General features: G+C 47.2%; 1 protein-coding gene across 1 annotated transcript in view; it reads left to right on the top strand.

Annotated features, from left to right (window-relative positions):
• MEIOB (meiosis specific with OB domains) overlaps positions 1-23,211 on the top strand; it is a 106,081-nt gene that overhangs the window by 53,585 nt on the left and 29,285 nt on the right. The window lies entirely within an intron of this gene.

Genomic DNA, 23,211 nt, shown 5'->3' with positions numbered 1-23,211 from the left:
GAAACCGATACATTGCCAGTGAAACTTCCGAGGGCTCATAGATTTTCTTCTCACCTTTCCTCCAAAGGAGTTCAAGGTGACCCCCATCCTTGTCCCCTGGTTTTTCCCTCATGACAACTCTGTGAGGTAGGTGAGGCAGAAATTGATGGGCCCGTCCTTGAATGGAGGCCACTATTTATTGACGCAAAAAACAACTTGCCCAGCTTGGCCCTTCAGAGGGCCCAGACTCAAGCCCGAGATTGCAGGGCTTGTCTGAGGGATTTCTTTTGGGGGCCCTGCCGGCTCCTAACCAGGGAAAAGATGACGGGGGACACCACCCGATGGACGAAGGTGTCTCTAGACAGCAGCAGTGCAAGCTATGGGGTGAGCGACACCCCCTGCCCCACTAGAGGCTTCTGGGTCAAGTTTGTGTCTTATTATTTATTTATTTATTTATTCGATTTACTATCCCGCCCTAACCCCTAAGGGTCTCTGGGCGGCTTACAGAGGGTGCTAATCACATTTTTACAGAATCTAACCTAGGGCCACAAACATATAGGGGTGGTGACTACCCTACCAGGCACCCTTTTTTTGGCGGATCTTCTTCGGTTGTTGTCTTGTTCTTTTTTGCGGGAGGTAGTCGGCGGCGTCCCTTCTGGTGTTGGTCTTTGAGGTTCCCTTCTTCCGGCTGTAGCGATTCCATTTCCGGCCAGGACCACTCGCACTTCCGCGCATGCTCCGCTGCGGCCTCTGTCCCGATGAGGCTCCGGCCTGCTGCGTTGCTCCGCCTCCACGCCAGTTGGTCCGGCCTCCTTCACTCGCTCACTCCTTGCCTTGCCAGCCACCATTTTTTCTCCATCGCCGCCGCCGCCACCACCGCTCACTCGCCGCCGCTGCAACACAGGGACGGGTTACCCCCCGCTCTAGTAGCAGGTACCCATTAGTCTATTCGCCCTTTAACGGGCTTTCAAGCCGCTGGGTGGGTGGGAGCTGGGACATAGGGCCGGGTGCTCACCCCGGCCGCAGTGGGGCTCGAACAGCCGAAGCTGTTCGGCCAGATGTACATGCAGGCATCACTTACTGCCTGTGCCACCGCTCCCTTTGTCTTGTTGAGGGGAAAGAGACGATTCTGCCCCCATGTGCCTTGTGTTGTTCCCAGGTTCCCCCTTCGGCTGGCGTGAACCGCCTCCTTAATTCTGACACAAAAATGGTTTCGAAGGACTTGATCCCTCGACCCTCGAGGGGCAATCAGTACAAAGGTTGGACCAGATGACAGAATGTCCCGTTTTGTATTATGGTTAAGTGCTGTGTAACTATGATTTTATATGGTATTCTTAAACGGATGCTGTTTTATGTATTTCGGAGTTTTTAATGTTCACATTTATATGTATGTTGTAAGCTGTCCTGAGCCCGCCCCGGCGGGGAGGGCAGGATATAAATTTGATAAATAAATAAATAAATAAATATGTCCGTAGTTTCATCCAGAATCGGGGGGCCTGACACTTCCCTCCCGCTGTGTCCTTTCTTGTGGCAATGAGGAGAAAAACCCGGAACAGGTAATGTCTGGACCGATTGGTGTCTCGCTGAGGAACCTGTTTTCCGATTTGTATAACCTGGGGACGAACAGAGATGTCTTTGTCCCTTTGACGCGTCACCTTCCCCATCAGTTCCCTCTCGAAGGGACCACAGACTGCCTGGCAGCCTTTTTCTCTTAAGATACTTTGCTTTTCTCCTGTTCCAATCTCTCCGCTATTGTCCTGGCATCTCTCTGAGGCACCGTGCCCTGTTCCATGTGCGCCTCAAACGTTACTTTCACTCCTCGGGTTACCTTTGCTTCTCCAGTCTGTCCACATAAAGAAGCAAAAGGGACAGATGGTGAACTTGCACAGACGCATATGTCCTGACTTGAGATGGACGGAAAGGGGCAGGCCACAGGTGTCGAACACCTGTCCAGACTAGAGCCCGGGGTGCTAGTTGAGGAGAGGATCTTGAATATGGAGCCTCAACCATGGAAGGAGAAGAAGAAGAAGAAGAAGAAGAAGAAGAAGAAGAAGAAGAAGAAGAAGAAGAAGAAGAAGAAGAAGAAGAGGAGGATGAAGATGAACCCCGCCCTTCACTACCTTGAGGAGGAGGAGGAGGAGGAGGAGATTGGATTTATACCCCGCCCTTCACTACCTTTACCTTTACCTTTTACTTCACTACCCAAAGGAGTCTCAGAGTGGCTTACATACTCCTTTCCCTTCCCCTCCCCACAACAGACACCCTTGTGAGGTAGGTGGGGCTGAGAGAGCTCTCTTGAGAACTGCTCTTTTTCAAGAACAGCTCTGACAGAACTATGGCCTGCCCAAGGTCATCCAGCAGCTGCATGTGGAGGAGTACAGAATCGTACCCAGTTCTCCCAGATTAGAGTCTGTGCCCTTAACAACTACACCAAACTGGCTCTCAGTTTGCCAGTGCCTGGCAACCAGTGGGGGAAGGAGGGGACAGGGACAGGAAGGGGTGACGTCACACTGCCACTTCTGGAAAACGACAGGAACTGACATCACTGCGTTGGCATGACATTCTAGGATTCCTCCCAAACTCTGTGGTTTTCGTTGGTCTGATTCAGCATGGCTGCTGTGAGGATCTTCAGCCAGGCTTTTTGCCAAGTGTGTCTGAGCGGAGGGAAGGCAACATGGTATAGCCCAGTCTTGTCAGCTCTCAGAAGCTAAGCAGGGTCAGTACTTAGAGGGGAGACCACCGAGGAAGGCAATGTTGAGCCGCCTCTGCTTTTCACTTGCCTCAAAAGCCCCTTGCTGGGGTTGCCGTATATTGGCTGCGACTTGACTGTACTTTGCACACACACAAGTGTAGAGCCGTCTGACAATAGCACTACAGAAAAGATTAGAATTTCAACAGCCAATCCACATGCAAAAGAACCTCCTCAGGAAACAGGAAACCTCCTCAGGAAACAATCCATATACAAAAGAACCTCCTCAGGAAAGCTCCCCCATTAGCATGTTCACAGCCTGGGGAACTCAGCCCTACCCCCCCTTCCTGAGTAGATATAAATTACCTGCCTACCATTTTCTTCTCACCTTGACACAGAGAGTACTCCATCTTTCTGTGTTATGCTTCTGAGGATGCCAGTCACAGCTGCTGACAAAACGTCAGGTCCTACGATGCCAAGACCCCGGTCATACAACCCAGAAAATCTAAAACAGCTACTGAACTCTGGCCATGAAAGCCCAGGACCTTCTCCCCACCACAGCCAAAGCCGCGCACGTCTTCTCCTGAATAACCCCTTTGCTTTTGTTCAAGTAAATCCCTGGCTCATGACATTGTTCTATTCTCTCAGTTCTGGCAGCGAGATAACACATTGATAAATACACGAAATGTTAACCTGTGCCAGAGAGTTTGGTGTCCGTGTCGAGCACCGATCGTTCGACACCTGGCGCACGTTCTGGGGAAGAGGCAGATGCTTTCCGATAGCGCTTCTCTTGCCCACTGCCACTCCAGCCGTGACCTTTGCGCGCTCACCCATGACTTCTTTATCAAGTGCAGGAGATGCGCGGGTGCATCGTCTCTGTCGCTGTTCATATTCATCCGGGCCTGATAGTCTTGACATGTCAATGCTATTGTTGAGGGAGGCTTAAAGGGGTGGGGTGGGGAGGAAATCGCTTTCATGCTATTGTCGCCTCACACGCACGCACTGGTGTTTTAAAAGAAAGTGGCAGGAACAATTTTCTCGGCGTGTCAGAGATGCCGTTTTTGTGATGGAGAGGGGCTAAGTCTCTCTTTGCCGTACGGCTGCTCTGTGGAGCCAAGCGTGAGGCGCGCTGAAGCAGAATGGGTCTTCTAAAAGCGCCAGTTATGATGAAGTGTCGGCCTTCTCGCGCCGGCTTTTCAACAGAAATTCATTTATTCAAATGAAAACCACACTGAAGCAATAAGCAGGCAGCGGAGGGGAGCGCTCCCGCCCTCGGTGGGTGGCTGGGCTGGCAGAAATCGAGACAGGGCCACCCAAATCCGGCCGGTACAGAACCGTTTGGTGCCCGATGCCAAAGTAACGCAGATGGCAACCGTCCCCCATCCACCACACAGACAAAATATAATTATTTTTTATGTATTTACCTTTTAATGTATGTATTTACACCAGTTTGGTGTGGTGGTTAAGTGCATAGACTCTACTCTGGGAGAACTGGGTTTGATTCCCCACTCCTCCACGTGCAGCTGCTGGATGACCCTGGGCAAGCCAAAGTTCTGTCAGAGCTGTTCTTAAAAAAGAGCAGTTTCTGTCAGAGCTCTCTCCACCCACCTGCCTTATAGCGTGTCTGTTGTGAGGAGGGGAAGGGAAAGGAGTTTGTAAGCTGCTCTGAGACTCCAAGTGAAGGGCAGGGTATAAATCCAATCTCCTCCTCCTCCTCCTCTTCTTCTCCCAACCTTTCTAGCCAATGAGGACCAAAAGTGGCTTACTTTGTTTTCCTCTCCTCAGAACAACACTGCAAGGTTGGTTAGGCTGAGAACAGGTGACTGGTCTATAGCCTCCATGGCACAAGTGAGAGTTCGAACCTGGGTCTCCCCAATCCTACCAATCCAACTACTTTGCTGGCTCTTAACGATAGATTACATAACTGACAATCTGCTGCTTCAGAGCCAGTTTGGTGTAGTGGTTAGGAGCGTGGTTTCTGATCTGGGAGAACCAGGTTTGATTCCTCACTCCTCCACATGCAGCTGCTGGTGTGACTTTGGGTCAGTCACAAGTTCTCTTGGAGCTGTTCTCTCAAGAGCAGTCCCCAAAAGAGAGCTCTCAGCCCCATCTACCCCACGGGGAGTCTGTTGTGGGGAGGGGAAGGGAAAGGAGTTTGTAAGCTGCTCTGAGACTCGGAATGAAGGGCGGCGTATAAATTCAATCTCTGTCTTCTTCTTCTCTTCTCATTGGTTCTCCGAAACCCCATCTTAGTGTGGGGAAAGAAGCAGCTGGCCTGACCCTTTAGGATGTATATTAATTCAACGTGCCCACTTCTGCAGAGAGAACCACTTGAGGCAGCTGGCGACATAAGTCCCTGCCTAGCCAAGGTCCAAATTTTGCTACAAAATCTGGAGACATCTGGGAAAAAATCATACTGGAGAACAGCCCCTGAGCATGTGCAGAGTTCATCTGTAGCCCTGCCCACCATCCCTTGCAGGTGGAGAAGGGGTGGAATGGGGCCTGTAAACCAAAGACACACACACACACACACAAATATAACAATAAACCTTGAATAAAACTTTGTTGGTCTTAAAGGTACCACTGGAGTCCAACTTTGTTCTGCTGCTTTAGACCAGCACGGTTGCCCACTAAATATAACAAAGTCTGAGTCCAGTGGCACCTTTAAGACCAACGAAGTTTAACTCTGGGTGCATGCTTTCGTGTGTATGCAGATGTATAGACGCACGAATGCACTGAAATAACCCCATCCATGGCCAGTTCCGGGCAGCTGTGCAGCTGGCCCTTTAAAGAATCGGGGAAAGGGGCGGGACGAACGAGCCCCGTCGTTTTCTCCCGTTTCTCTCCGAAGCCTTGCCGAACTGACGCGCTTGCGCACTGTGAGGAATGAGGCTTTTCCCTTCCTGGCTGGAGTCCTGGCAGAAAAAGGCGGGAGCGCCGTCGAGGGGGCGTGGCCGAGCGCTTCTCTTTTTCGCGCGCTTCAGAGGCGGAAGGGGGGGGTCACCTCTCACAATTTTTAAATTCTTTATTTCAGCATATATAAAGCGCGTCCTTGGCCACATAAAACGGTGTGCAAGGTGGAAATACATTAAATAGAGATAGAATGTCATTTAAAAACCAAAAAAGGGACACATATCCGTTTCTCCTGAGGGGAAGAAAGTCTCCTCAGAGAGAAGCGCCAAAATAATCTTTTTTATGTTTCAGACCCTCTTTGGATGATTTATTATTTCCAGCTGGCATTTTTATGCCCCCTTCCGAATAGTTTATGGGTGTTCAAACTTTCCTCAGAAACTCCCCAGCTAAGCCTCGGGCTGCCCTCTTGGCCATTGTTGCCTTTCCATATTTTATGCCTTTGGGGAATTTATATGGCGCCTTTCCAGAGTCTTGCTGGTGGCAGCTTGCGAGTGAAAAAACATAACCCCCAAAACAGCCTAGATTAGCCATATAAATAACAAAGCAAGTTGCTTTAAAAAACAAACAAACCAGGGGCACAAAAAGAGCATTAAAACAAAATATCTCACTCCTTACAAAATAGGAAACGGGGTCAAAAGCAGAGCATAAAGTGGTTGGTAAATAAATAAAGCCTGGACAAAAATCAATAAAACTGTAATATTTGCCACTTGATCTTTTAAAATTAATGTGTTAATACTGTCTGCATTCATTTTATAGTTTAATGTTTTTATACCAAGTTGTGTATCTCCCAGAGCCCTGCAGTAGTGGGGACTGGGCGATTCATAAATGTAATGTAATAAATAAATTAATTGATTAATAAGGTTTTGGCCTAGTGCCTAAAAAGATTTTAAAAACCATGCAGAATAATCTAGAAGAAAAACTCAGACTGTGTTTCCTTGGGCTGCGTTGTGGCACGGTATTAACACTGATAACCATTAACAGCATTTGTTTATGAACTTCATTTATTTATTTTATTTTTATTTATATCCCACTCCTTTCTTGAATGGGGGACCCAAGGCAGCTCACATTGTTCTCCTGCCCTCCCGTATTTTCCCACAACAGCCCTGTAAGGCGGGATAGATAGGCCGAGAGCGCGATTGGCTCGAGCAAGATCTCCTTTCATGGCAGCGTGGGGATTCGAAACTGGGTTTCCCATGTCATGGTCTACCTGCTGCACCACACTGGTGTTTTGCCCTCTGCACTGGAATGAGAAAACCACTTTGGTTAAAGAGGCATTGAAAAATGGGGGTGGGTGGGGGGAGATGTCCTTTAACAAACTCCATTTTGCGTGAATCTAATAAGGGGTGGAAGAGTATTAAGATGGAGCTAATCGACATGACAGTTAGCTCATAGTCGGTGTATTTTTCTCCAAATCTTTATAACTGGAGGGGACGTGGCCAGAAAGCTCTGCCATTACTATGCATAACAGACATCTCTCCTACACCTGATGTATTCTGCTACTCTTCAATTTTGTCGGCTTGATTTGATTAAAGCTATATTAGAAACAGCCAATGGTCCTATAAGAGTTTAAAATGGAGCTCTAAGGACCACATAGAATCATAGAGTTGGAAGGGACCTCCAGGGTCATCTAGTCCAACCCCCTGCACAATGCAGGAAATTCACAAATACCTCCACTCCCCCACCCTCAAGTGAACCCTGTTCTACTACCAGAAGATGACACGAAACCTCCAGGATCCCTGGCCAAACTGGAATTCCCAAGCGTTCTTCTGTCCCAGGGATCTCCAATGTGGTGCCCGTGGGCGCCAGGGCACCCACTAACACCTTTCCTGGCACCTGCCAAGGACTTTTTGAAAGTTTGAGGGGCTAAGTGAGGAGTTTGCCCAGCAGGGCTTCTGATTGGCTGTGCGGGTGAAAAAACATCCGGTTAAACAGTGCTTTTGCCTGAAATGTCGAATTACTACTATTAGAGTTATGTATAAGCTCACACCCTAGGGTTGCCAGCTCTGGGTTGGGAAATCCCTGGAGATTTTGGGGGGGCGGAGCCTTAGGAGGGTGGGGTTTGGGGAGTGGCGGGACCTCAGCGCAATGGCACAGAGTCCACCCTCCAAAGCAGCCATTTTCTCTGGGGGAACCGATCTCTGTAGCCTGGAGTTCAATTGTAATCCCAGGAGAATCTCCAGGCCCCACCTGGAGGCTGGCAACCCTACCTACCTGGGTCTCTTGCACTCATCCTCCTGCATGTGTGAACCTGGTCTCCTTGAGGATTAACAGGAAGAAAAGGGAAATGTTGCTTTTCCCACTGACAACATGCCCTGGGGAAATAGTGAACTCTCCATTAACATCTGTGATAAAGCATCTCTTGACTTGGGTGTCTCTCCTGGGCATATTATCTTCAAGGCGGTTACAAACAAGCAACGTTGTACCCACCACTTCTTTCCAATCTCATTATGTCTCGCAGGAGACAGAGAAAGAAGTATCCATGGGTCTCTGGTGTGACTTCCACCCTTTAATATTACAACGAACGTATATCTACCAGTTAGTTTAAACATTTTAAAAATCTTTAATTGCCTTTTAAACACCTCTTTTCGAGGCCCTTAGATTCTCTCTTTTAAAAAGGAAAAAAAAAACCCCACACCACTAATCCATTTTCAATAGGCAATGAATTATTTAACACTGTATTCGAGGGAAGAATATACTATTGATAGATAGATGCCTGGGAGGCATAATTGGGCTGTATATCTTGCCTTGTTTCCTTCCAAGTTAGAATTTTAAAATATGGAAATAGGATGCCGAGCTATTATTAAGGAATTTTACAGGGGTGGGTGGGGGGATAACTTTTGTTGAAAAGGAAATGCATTCAGGATATAGTGATTGGATAGGATAAGACCAAACGAGGCTCTTTTTCTGCGTATGGAAAAAAAAAGTTTTGCGGTGTAACTGAAGTTCTGTTTAGCATGTGTTATCTCTTGCCTCCAAGAGTCCAGATTCTTCAAAGCTGACAACTGTTCATTCATTTTCTCTCATAAGGTATCTAAAACCTGCCAGATAGAGGGCCGGATGGATAGAAAGTGGTAATAGGGGAATCTGATACGTGCACGGTAAGTATTGGAGCAGTCCGGGGGAAATAGCTTTGAAGAACTTGAAAACAGTGAAGTTGCAAAATGCTTTTAGGCACACTGTCAATGTGTTAATTGTGCCTCCCTTTTTGATGCCACTGTATGTGAGCCTTGAGGTTCTGAACAGTCCCACAGAAAAGACACATTCGACTTTACAATCTGGTTTGCAAAAGGGAGTGTTTTACAATACGTCAGAAACTCTCTGAGGTCCCACAATACTTCGTTTTCTTGGCTTCTTAGCACTAACAGACTTGCAGCCATCCTTTTTACAATCCAACTGCTGTTAACCCCTAAAAAGACTTTGCTATTTCTGTCAGTTTCTGCTGTTTATTTCAAAACAGCTGTCCCTTTATCCTTTATTATTATTGTTGTTGTTGTTGTTGTTGCTGTGTTAGGAATGGGAAATGCAACCAGAAAAAGCTTGAAGGAACTCCATCCCCCCCCCCCAAGAAAAACTCCACGTTTGCATATCAGCCAGCCAGGTCTGAATTAGAAATATAAAGTGTTAAATGCACATTTAGCAATGTTTTAATACCCAACCCAGACGTTTAGAATAACAGGCTGAAAAATGCAGTGGGTGTTTGTTTGATGGATATGATAAACATAGTGAAAGTTGCAAAAGAAATCTAATTTGTGGACAAACTGCCCAAGGGCAGCCCATAGATCAGAGACTAACTAGCTGAAGGAACCTGAATCTCAGAAACAAACAAAACCAAACGGAATCTTTTTGCATTCAAAATGGTCTGGCAATCGTGGAGATCAGTTTTAGAAAGGAATTAGAATTAGAAAGGAATTTAAAAGTTTGTGGTATGCAACTCAAAGTTGCCTTCCTCTATCCCAACTACATGTGACATCCATCCTAGAAGTTTTATCCACAACTAGTTCTAGAAATTAAGATATTCGGTTAAGGAATAACGGCCCCGGTAACACGGGCCGAATAAGGGGGGGGGGGGAAGGCATGGCTATTTGCGGTGCCACAATTTAGTGTGCCAGAACATGATCCCATGCATCGGCGGCATGCCACAGTTCCTTCCCTCTGTGTCTGCGCGTCAAGGAGGGGCCGGAGGGAAAAGTGGCGCACTGACGCGATCACACCGAGGGAGTCCGGAGACAGCCCGTGGCAAACCAGTTGCTAGTACCTTCGACCAGGTATTTTTTTTATTGCGCATTTTCAGCGGTACGCCACGGGTTGGCCACGGGTGCGCTCCACTTGCCAGATGTTGCGATGTGATCGCGCCCAGAAACTCCGCCATTCAATCATGGCTCTCCCACGGCAAATTTGGCGTGTGAACCGGGCCAACATTTGGTTCTTTAATAAATCCAAAGAGCTGATTTGATCTGGACAGCTGTCCCTGGGGGGTTTGCCTGTATCTTTTGAATTTAACTTGTCCTTGAGACTCGAATCCCGTGTCCCATGGCCAAAGAGAATCCATGGCCAGGTTTCTTGGAACATGGCCACTGAGTCTTACTCCTGGTCATTTAACATGTTCTTGGAATAGGAACGATTCCCCCCCCCCCCCTTAAGCACAGGGTTTTGTTTTGTTCCAGTTACTCATTAAATTTTAATCCCACCTTTTCTCCAAGGAGCGGAGGGCAGTATTAAGAGGACTGATCCTTTTTAACCTTAGGTCAGGCGCCCTGAGAGGTAGGTATCTGAAAAAGTGAGCGGTGACTCACGGAAGCTCATACCCTGCCACATATTTTGTTAGTCTTTAAGGTGCTACTGGACTCTGGCTCTTTTCTACTCCTCAGACGTAGGTTAGGCTTGTTTATAATCTCGGCTGCCAACTCCAGGTTGGGAAATACCTGGAGATTTTGGAGGTGGAGCCTCAGGAAGGTAGGATGTGGGGAGAGGAGGGACTTCAATGAGGTGTAATGCCCTAGGGCAGTGGTGGCGAACCTATGGCACGGGTGCCAGAGGTGGCACTCAGAGCCCTCTCTGTGGGCACACATGTCATCGCCCCAGCCAGGCCCAGACCATCATTAAAGTGTCGAATTCTCTGCCAAATAATTTTAAGTAAATGAAAGCATTTGGGATTGCTTTCCTTACTTTGTTTGGATCATCTTAAGTTAATGTATGAGTTGTTTTTTCTAAAGTAAATTGCCGTGTTGGCACTTTGCGATAAATAAGTGGGTTTTGGGTTGCAGTTTGGGCACTCGGTCTCTAAAAGGTTCGCCATCACTGCCCTAGAGAGCCAGTTTGGTGTAGTGGTTAAGTGCGTGGACTGTAATCTGGGAGAACCGGGTTTGATTTCCCACTCCTCTACATGCAGCTGCTGGGTGACTTTGGGTCAGTTACAAGTTCTCTCAGAGCTCTTTTCTCAAGGGCAGTTCTCGAGAGAGCTCTCTCAGCCCCACCTACCTCAAAGGGTATCTGTTGTGGGGAGGGGAAGGGAAAGGAATTTGTAAGCCGCTCTGAGACTCCGCATGAAGGGCGGGGTATAAATCCAATCTCTTCTTCTTCTTCTAGACTTTAGGGCTTAAGAGTCCATTGTCTAAAGTGTCCGTTTTCTCCAAGTGAACTGATCTCTGGAGGCCAGTCATAGCGGTAGTTTAACAGCTAACTCTACCTCCAGAATAAGAGTTAGGATTTTCTCAGTCTGGGGACAGCAGTGTACCCACTGTAGAATCCCAGTTGTTTTAGCAGAGCCTTGGAATATTTTACATACTTGGTGGTGGAGACTACTGCAAAATCGCAATCAGCTTAAGCCGACCCTGTAGGGTTTTCAAAGCAAGAGATGTTCAGAGGCGGTTTGCCATTGCCTGACTCTGCATCACCACCCTGGACTTCCTTGGTGGTCTCCCATCCAAACACTAAACAGACCCCACCCCGCTTGGCTTATGAGATTTGATGAGGTTGAGCTTGCCTGGGCTATCCAAGTCAGGGCAAATCACATAAGCAGAACATCTATACGCTGCATTTCCTCTTTAAAAGGCTCAAGAGTCTAGGATTACCAGCTCTGGGTTGGGAGATCCCTGGAGGTTTGGGAGTGGGAAGGGTGGGGTTTGGGGAAGGGTGGGACCTCATTAGGATATGTAGCCACCAATGCTCCCTCTAAGCTGTGGAGTCCTGTGAGCAAAAATTCTACTTTGTGAGCTCCTGGCATTAAAGTTGTGAGCGAGCGATTTGGCTCCTGCATACATTAGCTTGCTCTGGAGCCACCCTTCCTGTGAAGACAAAAATGCATGAGCCAGAGGCTAAAAAAGCTTGGAGGGAACACTGGACTTGCCACAGAATCTACCCTTCAGAGCATCCATTTTCTCCAGTGGAAATAATCTCTGTCCTCTACAGATCAGTTGTAATTCCAGGACATCTCCAGGTCCACCTTGAAGCTGGTAATCCTTCTCAAGACAGCTCAGAAAAAATAACGAATTCAAATATCGTTGGCATTAAGACAGCAAGAATTTAAGAGAGTAGAACAAAGATCAGAACACTTTTGCTGTCCTTGAAAGAATATGCATGAAAAACAATGTATGAGTGGTCTAAAGTGGTCTTTCCTTTACAAAAACCCAGCTACTCTGGTTTCTCTTCAGATCACATAAACAACATATGAAATCCAAGTCATTTAGGGCCGCTCTGCCTCGTATTTACTCAGTTGGTGCATATTAAGGTTTGTTTGGGCACTTGGATTTCCCTCCCTCATGATCTTGAGCCACTTAACGTGATGTGTGAACACGCCGACATGACTTTAAAATGTGATTTCCCCCTCCTTGCATAAAAACTGAACGTGAGTGAAATGTAATTTATTTTAAAAAATATATGTGATTTTAATCATGATCTGAATACAAAAAGAAAACAAGTGCTATTTCAAAAGACTTGAAACACTTTTGTGACTTCCACTTGGCTGCTAAGTTGGAGATTTCCCCCAGAAAACAGGTGTTATCTGTCAAAACATCTTTGCTAAATGAAATACCTTTTAGAAATAGCTTTTGTGTAAAATGTTCTAAGTGATTTTTTTTTTTTTTAAAGATCTGAAGATTTCCCCCTGTAGTTTCAGGAGAGAATAATGGCGTACCCCTTTTCAGCACCAACCAGCTTTGTGGCCATCGCAGATCTTCACCCAAATCTGGCTCGTCCTGTAAGTCTTGGTGACATAAGTATTTTTTGTTCCCTGGTGAAACCGTATATCAGTATATTACATTACTGCAAAAATTATGTAATTGGTCTGCCTTTCTAGGCTCTCTGCTGTGGCATAATTATTGGGCACACAGTATGTTAGCTTCCCTTTGTGCAACCCCCAGAGAGTGAAAACTGATGCTTGCGTGGACCAAAGAGTGTAGATACAACAACCACAGATGTTAACTGGACAGGTCATTGACTGAAGTCTCAGAGACGTCTTTGTGTTGCCTCTAAATAGATGTTGAGTTGATAATTTCTTCAGGGCCTGCATTATACCGCCACAATACATAGGGGATGTATAGCCAGCTATCCTTTTGGACGCCAGATTGGAAACTGTGTGATCTTTACTCTTCCTTTTTCACGCACGGCTTCCTTGGCTTTGCATGAAATTTGAAAGAGATATCACTGGTGCAGAGTTTTCCATTGCTAAGTGATTTTTCTTCCTGTCTAGGAAAAGGACTGTGTCATTGAGGGAGTGACTCCCAGAACCTATGTGTATTTCCTGTGTATTTTGTACACAGGGACATTATTAAATGAATGAAGGCCCCGGTCACACGGGCCGGATATCGCGGGGGAGAGGCGTGGCTAATTGCCCCGGCGCAGTTTGATCCGCGATTACGTAATCAGACGCGCCGGCGGCACACCATGGGTCCGTCCCTCTGCACCAGCGGGTAAACGAGGGTGGCGATCACACGACAATCCTACAGCGCGGCAAAGAAGTGGTACGGTGCAATCACACCAGCAATGGCTAGGCTCTGCTGTCGTGACAAATGGGGTCATTTATTTATTTTTAAGCCAAAACGGCACTTTCGCTTTCCTCTTTGTGTGCATGTGCCATTGGGTGCTTGTGCGCATCTTGTGGAGACAAGGGGGAAAAAACCCTGTTTGCGAAGGGACATGGGCGGGCGCCGGATGCCACCACCAGAAACACGATCAGACGCCAGCCCTTGCCCCACGGTTTCCAGAAACTAGTACCTCGGAGGTACTGGTTTTTAACTCCGCATCTTCGGTGGGAAGCCTCGAGTTCGCCACGGGAGCTCTACGCTTCCCAGATGTTGCGGTGTGATCGCGCCCGGAAAATCCGCCTATCTTCTGTCTCTGTAGCGTGGCTAATGCTCCGTGTGACCGCAGCCCAGTCTGGTTTAGTGGTTAAGTGCACGGACTCTGATCTGGGAGAACCGGGTTTGATTCCCCACTCCTCCACTTGCAGCTGCTGGTGTGACCTTGGGCAAGCCATAGTTCTGTCAGAGCTGTTCTCTCAAGGACAGTTCTGGAAAGAGCTCTCTCTCAGCCCCGCCTACCTCACAGGGTGTCTGTTGTGGGGAGGGGAAGGGAAAGGAGTTTGTCAGCCGCTCTGAGACTCCTTTGGGTATAGTGAAGGGCGGGGTATAAATCCAATCTCTTCTTCTTCTTCTAAATACTGGATTCTGGATGCATTCCAGTGATCAGCTCTAGTTTATTTAGTGATTTCAAACACGCATTGCAGTGATCAGCTCTAGTTTATTTAGTGATTTCAAACACACAACGAGGACAAGCAGCATGGCTTGAGTCCCGCTTTTAAAGCATGCAGACACCACACCCAACACCCACCCACTCCCAAGGATAGGCTGTTTACATTACAACATTTATCTGTTGGTCTGCTCCAGGATCCTGGTGAGCTATTGTTCTAGAGTGGCAAGCTCAACCAGTTCCTGGTGCCTCCTGAGGGATGGCTTGGGCTCAAAACGTTACAGACACCTTTGCCTTTTCCGAGCCCTTGACCCTGTTCTCTTGGGGGGATTTGCCCCACTACATCAGTGCCCCTAAAATGCAGCACTGACCTTTCTCTCCCTCTTAAGGATGCCAGCCTCCAGGTGGGACTTGGGGATCCCCCGGAATTACAGCTCGTTTCCAAACTACAGAGATCAGTTCCCCTGGAGAAAATGGATCCTTTGGAGGGTGGACTCCAGGGCATTGTACCCCACTGAGGTCCCGGTGCTACCCAGGCTCCACCCCCAAATCCCCAGGAGTTTCCCACTCTGGAGCTGGTAACCCTACCCCTCATCCCCCCACCCATGGCCAGGCAGGATCTGGCAATGCTACTCCCTTCAAAATCCAACTCTTATTAGCATAGTCCATCCTAGATCCTGTCTCTCTATCATAATGAGTGTAACGCTGGGAATCAGAGGTCATTTCGGGGGGGGGAACGCGGGGGAACGCGGGGGAATGCAGTTCCCCTGGTGAGGTACAGGGGGTGGGGCACATGACGAAGCCCCGCCCCCTGCTTCCAGCTGCCCCACTTCCAGCCCTCATTCAGCCAGGAGGAGGCAGGAGAAGAGGGAGGGTAAGTTGCTTCCTCTCTACCTCTCCCCACCCCTGCCTGCCTGGGGCCAGGGAGGGCCTTCGCGGGGCTTCCTTGCACTCCCGCCGGCCTTGCAAGTCCACCGCCGGGCCCCTCATGGGGCTCGGCAGTGGAGCTGCAGGGCCGGCGGTGGTGGCCGGGACCGTTGGGGGCGGGGTGTGTGGCCTTATGACACACTTCCGGTGATGTCAGGGGGTGTGGCCTTATGACACACTTCCGGTGATGTCAGGGGGTGTGGCCTTATGACACACTTCCGGTGATGTCAAGGGGTGTGGCATATGCTAATGAGTTATGCTAATGAGTTCCCCTAGCTCTTTTTCTATGAAACGACCCCTGCTGGGAATGAATGTGACATTGGGGACGCAAGACACCAGCCTGCTCCGACTTGCTACATTAGCCACTGAAAAGCAAACAGAGGCTTCGAACCACAACATTTAAAGTTGTCCAAGCCATGCTGCTGTGTCCTGTGTGCCAGTGATAAGACTCCAGGAACGTCTGTGCTGTGCGCAAAAAAATAAAATAAAAATGTGGAGTTGCTATCTTAACATCTTGTTACTTTAGAACAAATTTAGAGTCCAATGGCACCTTGAAGACCAACAAAGGTTTATTCAAGGTTTGAGCTTTTGATTATTTAGTGTCACTTTGCATATCTCGATCATCATCATGTTGCATGTTAATTTGCTGTTCATTCTCCGGCTATGAGTTTGAACCTTGCCTGCCGTTCTGTTGTATTTGATAAAGCGTGCCTGCACACGAAAGCTCATACCTTGAATAAACCTCTGTTGGCCTTAAAGATGCCTGACTGGACTCTAAATTTGTTCTACTGCTTCAGACCAACACGGCTGACCAACTGGATCTATCTCGTTGCTTTAGTTCTTGATAGTTGTATGCAGGGGTCATTTCGTAGAAAAAGAGGTGCAGGAGCTCATTAGCATAACTCATTAGCATATGTCACACCCCCTGACATCACCGGAAGTGTGTCAGAAGGCAACACCCACTGCTCAGGCTCCACTGGACTGTTTTGGATTGCTAGCTATTGGGGGGGGGGAAACGGGCAGATCTGTCCTGGCAGAGGAGGGAGAGCTTGTACCTGAATAAAACTGGGTCTTAAAGGTGCCACTGGACTGTTTTGGACCAGGGGGGTGGGGTGGGGGCTCTGCAGCTTACCTGGCTGCTTCTTGGTCTGACTGAGGGCTGCTGGGAGCAGGGGGTGGGACTTGTTGCATGTGCCCACCCCCTGGGCTCTTTACTGCCGGAGCTCCGCTCCTGTGCGCTCCTGCAGGAAATGACCCCTTGTTGTATGCAGAGACAGATAAGTGGGGTCAAATCGAATCTGAACTCTCCCTAGAAGCGAAAATGACTAAACTGAGGCTATTGTACTTTGGTTACATCATGAGAAGTCACAAGAGTTACTAGAGAAGACCATAATACTAGGAAAGGCTGAAGGCAGCAAGAAAAGAGGAAGCTCGGGGCTCTTTAGCTTGGAGGAATGACGGCTGAGGGGTGACACGAACAAGGTTTACAAGATTATGAATAAGGACATAAGAGAAGCCAATGTTGGATCAGGCCAATGGCCCATCCAGTCCAACACTCTGTCACACAGTGGCCAAAAATGCCCGGTGCCCTCAAGGAGGTCCAACAGTGTGGCCAGGGCACTAGAAGCCCTCCCACTGTTGCCCCCCCCCCAAGCACGAAGAATACAGAGCATCCCTTGCCCCAGACTGAGAGTTCCTATATATACCTTGTGGCTAATAGCCACTGATGGACCTCTGCTCCATATGCTTATCTAATTCCCTCTTGAAGCCGTCCATGCTTGTAGCCGCCACCACCTCCTGTGGCAGTGAATTCCAGGTGTTAATCACTCTTTGGGTGAAGAAGGACTTCCTTTTATCTGTTCTAAACCCGACTGCTCAGCAATTTCACGGAGTGCCCACGAGTTCTTGTATTGTGAGAAAGAGAGAAAAGTACCTCTTTCTCTACCTGCTCTATCCCAGGCATGATCTTATAAACCTCGATCATGTCACCCCTTAGCCATCATTTCTCCAGGCTAAAGAGCCCCAAGCGCTTTAACCTTTCTTCATAGGGAAAGGGCATAGGATAGAGCAGATAGAGAAAGAAGTACTTTTCTCCCTTTCTCACAACACAAGAACTTGTGGGCACTCAATGAAATTGCTAAGCAGTCGGGTTAGAACGGATAAAAGGAACTACTTAACATATGGAATTCACTGCCACAGGAGGTGGCGGCGGCTACAAGCATGGGTGGCTTCAAGAGGGAATTGGATAAGCATATGGAACAGAGGTCCATCAGTGGCTATTAGCCACAAGGTATAGATAGGAACTCTCAGTCTGGGGCAAGTGATGCTCTGTCTTCTTGGTGCTTGGGGGGGCAACAGTGGGAGGGCTTCCAGTGTCCTGGCCCCACTGGTGGACCTCCTGATGGCCCCTGGTATTTCTGTCCACTGTGTGACAGAGTGTTGGACTGGATGGTCCATTGGCCTGATCCAACATTGGCTTCTCTTATGTTCTTGTGACCCAACAGGAGATGGTTTGACTCAGTTAAGGAAGCCCCAGCCCTCAGTTTGCAAGACCAGAGTAATGCTGTTGAGGACAGGATGTCTTGGAGGTCATTAATTCATGGGATCGCCGTATGTCAGACATGATGTGACGGCACATAACACACAGCGTATGCATGGATTAGCTTTACTGTGGCTGCGGTCACACGGAGCATTAGCCACGCTACTGAGACGGATGATAGGCGGATTTTCCGGGTGCGATCACACCGCAACATCTGGGAAGCGTAGAGCTCCCATGACGAACCCGAGGCTTCCCGCCGAAGATGCGGAGTTAGAAACTAGTACCTCTGAGGTACTAGTTTCCAGAAACCACGGGGCAAGGGCTGGCATCTGATCGCGTTTCCGGTGGTAGCCCGCCCATGTCCTGTCGTAAACAGGTGTGTTTTTTTCCAAGTCTCCACGGGATGCGCACAAGCACCCAACGGCGCATGCGCATGAAGAGGAAAGCGAAAGTTCCGTTGCTCCGCAGAATCGCGCATGCCGTTGGTGAGGTCGCGCCACACCGCTTCTTTGCTGCGCTGCAGGATCATCGTGTGATCACCACCTCGCCCCTACCCACGGGACCTCGACGGGACGTGTGATCGGGCGGCTGCACGTTATTTTGCTCCGGGCCAAACTGCCACGCTTTCCCTCTGCATTTTACGGCCCATGAAGAGGCCCTTTTCGCTTATTCATTTGAGACGTAGTAAAAAAAGAAGTGTGTCTTCCTATTGGAAGCAGGACTTCTGTAGCTGCCTGAGTAGAGGCTAAAGATTGTTTAGTCAGGATTTTGCGGAGGGAGGTGAGTTAATCTGTTACAGCCAAAAGAAGTGGGAGTCTTGTGGTACCTCAAAAGCAAACACGTTTTTATCCCAGCATAAGGTTTGGTGGACGAGAACCCAGTTTATCAGATGGCCTCTGGTCTGCGAAAGCTTATGGCTGAATAAAAACCTGTGAGTCTTTAAGGTGCCCAAAGGCTCCTGTTTATATAGGATTATTCACGAGTTTGAGGGAGCCTCCAACAAAGAGTTTTGAAACTTACCTATAATGTAGTTAAACAGTAATATCAGGTGCAATTGAGCCCAGGTCATGCATTTCCTAAGGCTTTTGCTGTTCCCCAGTGGAAACGACAACCTTCCTACAATATCGTGACCTGTTTGTTGATTTAATGTAAAACAAGAGTAACAATTTCCCCCTATCCAGAGGAGAACGCTATGTTAAAAGGCCACGGATTTCTTCAAGAGACGCTGATTTCTTTGACACAGAATTGGAAGCACATGGTGGATTCCAGCGTTTCTCTTGTGAGACGGATTTATTTGGCGTTGGGGTTTTGTTTCTTCTGTGGCACAGAGAGAGAGGATTAAGCATTAGAAAATGGGCTGAGCCAGAACTCAGTTTATTGTAAGTTTTTCAACTCAGTAAACAAATCTTGATTCCAGTTTGGAAAAGAAGAGCAGTTTTCTTAATGCCAGGCATTAAGTCATCCATCTCGAAGCAACCTAGTAGCGGATAGTTTTGCATTTTGCTCGGAGTAAACAGCTTGCTCCAATAAAATAAATTCTACAGTGTCACTTAAAAGAAACGGTAGAAATTTAACTGAGCCATTATATCACAATTTTAAGCAAGGAGGATGCCAAAGCTCTGATTGAAGTAAGCTGATATAACACACACTTGGAAAATGTTAGGAACACAGAAGTTTCTCTTTTCGCCTTTGATTAGGTGAACGGAGTGTGGTTGCAGTTCCAAAGGCATGCGTCTGGCAATAAATCCTTCAAAATTAGGAAATATTTACAAGTGGCTTTAGGAATATAGCTCATGCTTTTTAATTTGGAGTCACGGGATTTCATTTGGTTAAAGGAGTCTAAATTAAATAATTTCGTTAAGATACATTATAAGACGACTTTGAAATAAATACTGTTGTGACTGAAGACTGGAGAAAAGGCATTCAAAGACGTCTTGGATGCCAGGAACTAGGTCTTCGTTGTCAGCAGTTATACGCAGGATATGTTGCTATCTAATTATGTTACTGTGAATCAGGAAACTGGACGTTTTGCATATGTATTGGTAGAATGCACGGGAGGCGCTTTTGCAGTCTCGAAGAAATTATGTTTCATTACACACATGCTCTGAAGGAAGTCATCCAGATAACTGCAGGAATAGTTTTCTTGCCCCACCTAGTGACTGAAAGGAACATAGACAACGCTATTTGTATAAACCAGCCACGGGCATCCAGACAAAGAACTTGGGGTGACCTAAATCCTTTTGGAATTCTTCCTGGTGATGGCAGGGTTGTTCCATCTGCAACGCTAACTCCTTGCCTCTCTGTTGATAAACAGCAAACCACGACAGTCGTAAAAATACTCACGCTTGGTTCTCAGAAGTGAAAGCAGGCAGTTTCCCCCCTCCTCTGTATTTGGGGTCCCTGTTCCTGGGATAAATAAAGCTTCCATTTATAAGCAGCTGGTTCTTAGTCACGGGATATCGTCAATTCTAGTCATCTGGCAATCAAAACAGGAAGACGAACCCTTGCACATTCTGCAGTTGGGGATGGGGAACAATATGTCTCCATCCCTCATTTTAACTCCTGGGTGAGGGCAACTACTGTCCCTCGTCCTGACACTATGTTGTTCTTCAAATTTCACATTGGGGTTTCAGCTTCAGTTGTTGTTGTTGTTTTGGTTTACAAAATTTATACCTCGCTTTTTTTTGCTCTCATCAGGGTTACCAAATCAGGTAACAAAAACGTACATCATGAAAGCACATCTTTAAACCCACTAAAATCAAACGAAAGCATGTAATTAAAACCAAGCTAAAATGTATGTGCAAGAACATGAAAACAACAATTAAAACATAGGGCAGGAAGGAAAGAACACAGGACAAGACAAGAAAAGTCTTCATCCATTCCCGGAAGATGGCAAACAAGTGTCTCTACAACTGAGGAAGTTTTTCTTGGGTTCATATGAACTGGATGGCAATTTTGGAGAGAAAATATTGTATGAAACCCTCAGTCTCTTCAAGTCTTTTTTTTAATTTTTAGTGGAAATTCCACAAAACAAAGTGGATTGTTTCAGTATCTCTCAGGATACCAGTATGCAAGAAGATGTTTAATTAACAAACACACACACACAGAGGAATATTTCCCCTCAAAAATCCCACACATTAAAGAAACTCTTTATTCCAAGAAAGGGCAGGCCCCAATAAGTAACAGAGGGTCTTCTAGCACTTCAAAGACTACCATAAGTGTGTATGAGGCAAAATCTGCATTATCAGAGATTCTAATTAAATCCGTTTCAAAGCAGCTGTAAATATATAAACATATGAAATACATAGACTTATGAAACGAAATAAAGACATAAACATATGAAATGAAGCCATGGCAGGCCCATAGCCAGGATTTTGTGGCTTGTGGGGCAATTTTTTTTCTGGTGGGGCTGAAGTTCAGAAGGGCAGAAAGATAAGCCACTTAGCCAATAGAAACCTGTTACCAGGATAGATCTCTAAATTGCGAGCTGTCAACCACTTTAGATGACGGTTCTCAGCTGCTGCAAGTTAATCACTTCTGCCAGCCTAAGCAACCACTCTGAGAACAAGCCGGCAGGTGGGGTGATGACTTCTATAATCAAGAAAGCTAACACTTAGACAGAAAAACTCTGTCAAAGGAGACCAGTTTATTGACACAGAGTTAGAAGGGATCCTAGAGGTCACCTACTCCAACCCCCTTGCTCAGAGCAGGAATTAGTCAATTACAGCACCCTGCTCTGCTTAAAGGTGTGCACACCTTTTAAAAATGTTTTTAAATGATTGAAAAAAGCACTTACAGGAGAAATTCTTGTGGGGCTGTGCATTTAAGAAAGGGCGTGGAGCCCCCAAAAGCCCTAATGTAGCTACGGACCCGAGCCATGGCGAATTTGTCTGGAGAAGCAGCACTAGAGATGTCTTCCGACTGAAACTGTTTTGTTTAGGAGAAGTGGCCTCTGGAGGTTCATTGCCATTGCTCCTGTGTACAGTTGGTGCCTGAAATGAAAATTCATGGATCTGTAGCAAAACTATGCTGCTTTCACACATGTTGGATAATGCACTTCCAATGCACCTTAGTAATAATTTGCAAGTGGATTTTCTTGTTTCACATAGGAAAACCCAGTTGCAAATGTTTGCTAAAGTGCATTGAAAGTGCATTTTCCAATAAAGAACATAAGAGAAGCCAATGTTGGACCAGGCCAATAGCCCATCCAGTCCAATACTCTGTCACACAGTGGCCAAAAATACCGGGTGGCATCAGGAGGTCCAGCAGTGGGGCCAGGACGCTAGAAGCCCTCCCACTGTTGCCGCCCCCCCCCCCAAGCACCAAGAATACAAAGCATCGCTTGTCCCAGACCGAGAGCTCCTATCTATACCTTGTGGCTAAGAGCCACTGATGGACCTCTGCTCCATATGTTTGTCCAATTCCCTCTTGAAGCCGTCCATGCTTGTAGCTGCCACCACCACCTGTGGCAGTGAATTCCATGTGTGAATCACTCTTTGGGTGAAGAAGTCCTTCCTTTTATCCGTTCTAACCCAGCTCAGCAATTTCATGGAGTGGCCCACGAGTCCTTGTATTGTGAGAAAGGGAGAAAAGTACTTCTTTCTCCACCTGCTCTATCCTATGCATAATCTTGTAAACCTCTATCATGTCACCCCCACAGTCATCATTTCTCCAATATGTGTGAACGCAGCCAGTATAGTATATATTGTATATAGTATTGTTGGGGAAATTAGGAGTGTAGGAACATTTTCATGGACTCCCTTCCCCACTGTGGTCAATGGTGAAGGAGAGAAATTGGCAGGGATCCCAATTGCATCGAGAGAGAGAGAGAGAAACACGGCTGTTCTAAACCAAAACTCAATTTATTCCGTTACACACTTTTGAGTCAGAAAACACTTTGATATTCAACACAGAATATTTCAACACAACCCCAATACATAAACTGTACACTTGTAGTTCTATGATCCTTGGTTGCTCTGTCAAGACCCATAACGGAGGGCGGTTGGCCAGAACAACCGCAAACAAGACTAAATTCAGATGTTAAGTATCTTTTCCCATAAAGCTAAAGGTTTCCCTTGCTCAAAAGCTAGTTGAATCCGACTCTAGGGGACGGTGCTCAGGTCCGTTTAAAAGCCGAAGAGCCAACGCTGTCCGAAGACGTTTCTGTGGTCATGTGGCCAGCATGACTAAACGCCAAGGCGCACAGAACGCTGTTACCTTCCCACCGAAGTGGTCCCTATTTATCTACTTGCAATTTCTTGCTTTCAAACTGCTAGGTTGGCAGGAGTTGGGGCCAGAGACGGGAGTTCACTCCATCATGCGGCACTCGGGTCTCGAACTGCCGAACTACCAACCTTCTGGTCAGCAGCTCAGCGTCTTAACCTCTGAGCCACCATAGCCACCGCCTTTTCCCATCCATCGGAGCTAATGTAAACAGTCAAGCCTATTGCTAAGCATCTAACATATACCTGACCTACAC

Source organism: Gekko japonicus, unplaced genomic scaffold, assembly GCF_001447785.1.
Source record: "Gekko japonicus isolate JY-2015 unplaced genomic scaffold, Gekko_japonicus_V1.1 scaffold2146, whole genome shotgun sequence".
Lineage (NCBI taxonomy): Eukaryota > Metazoa > Chordata > Lepidosauria > Squamata > Gekkonidae > Gekko > Gekko japonicus.
This window is presented reverse-complemented; position numbering and strand designations above follow the sequence as displayed.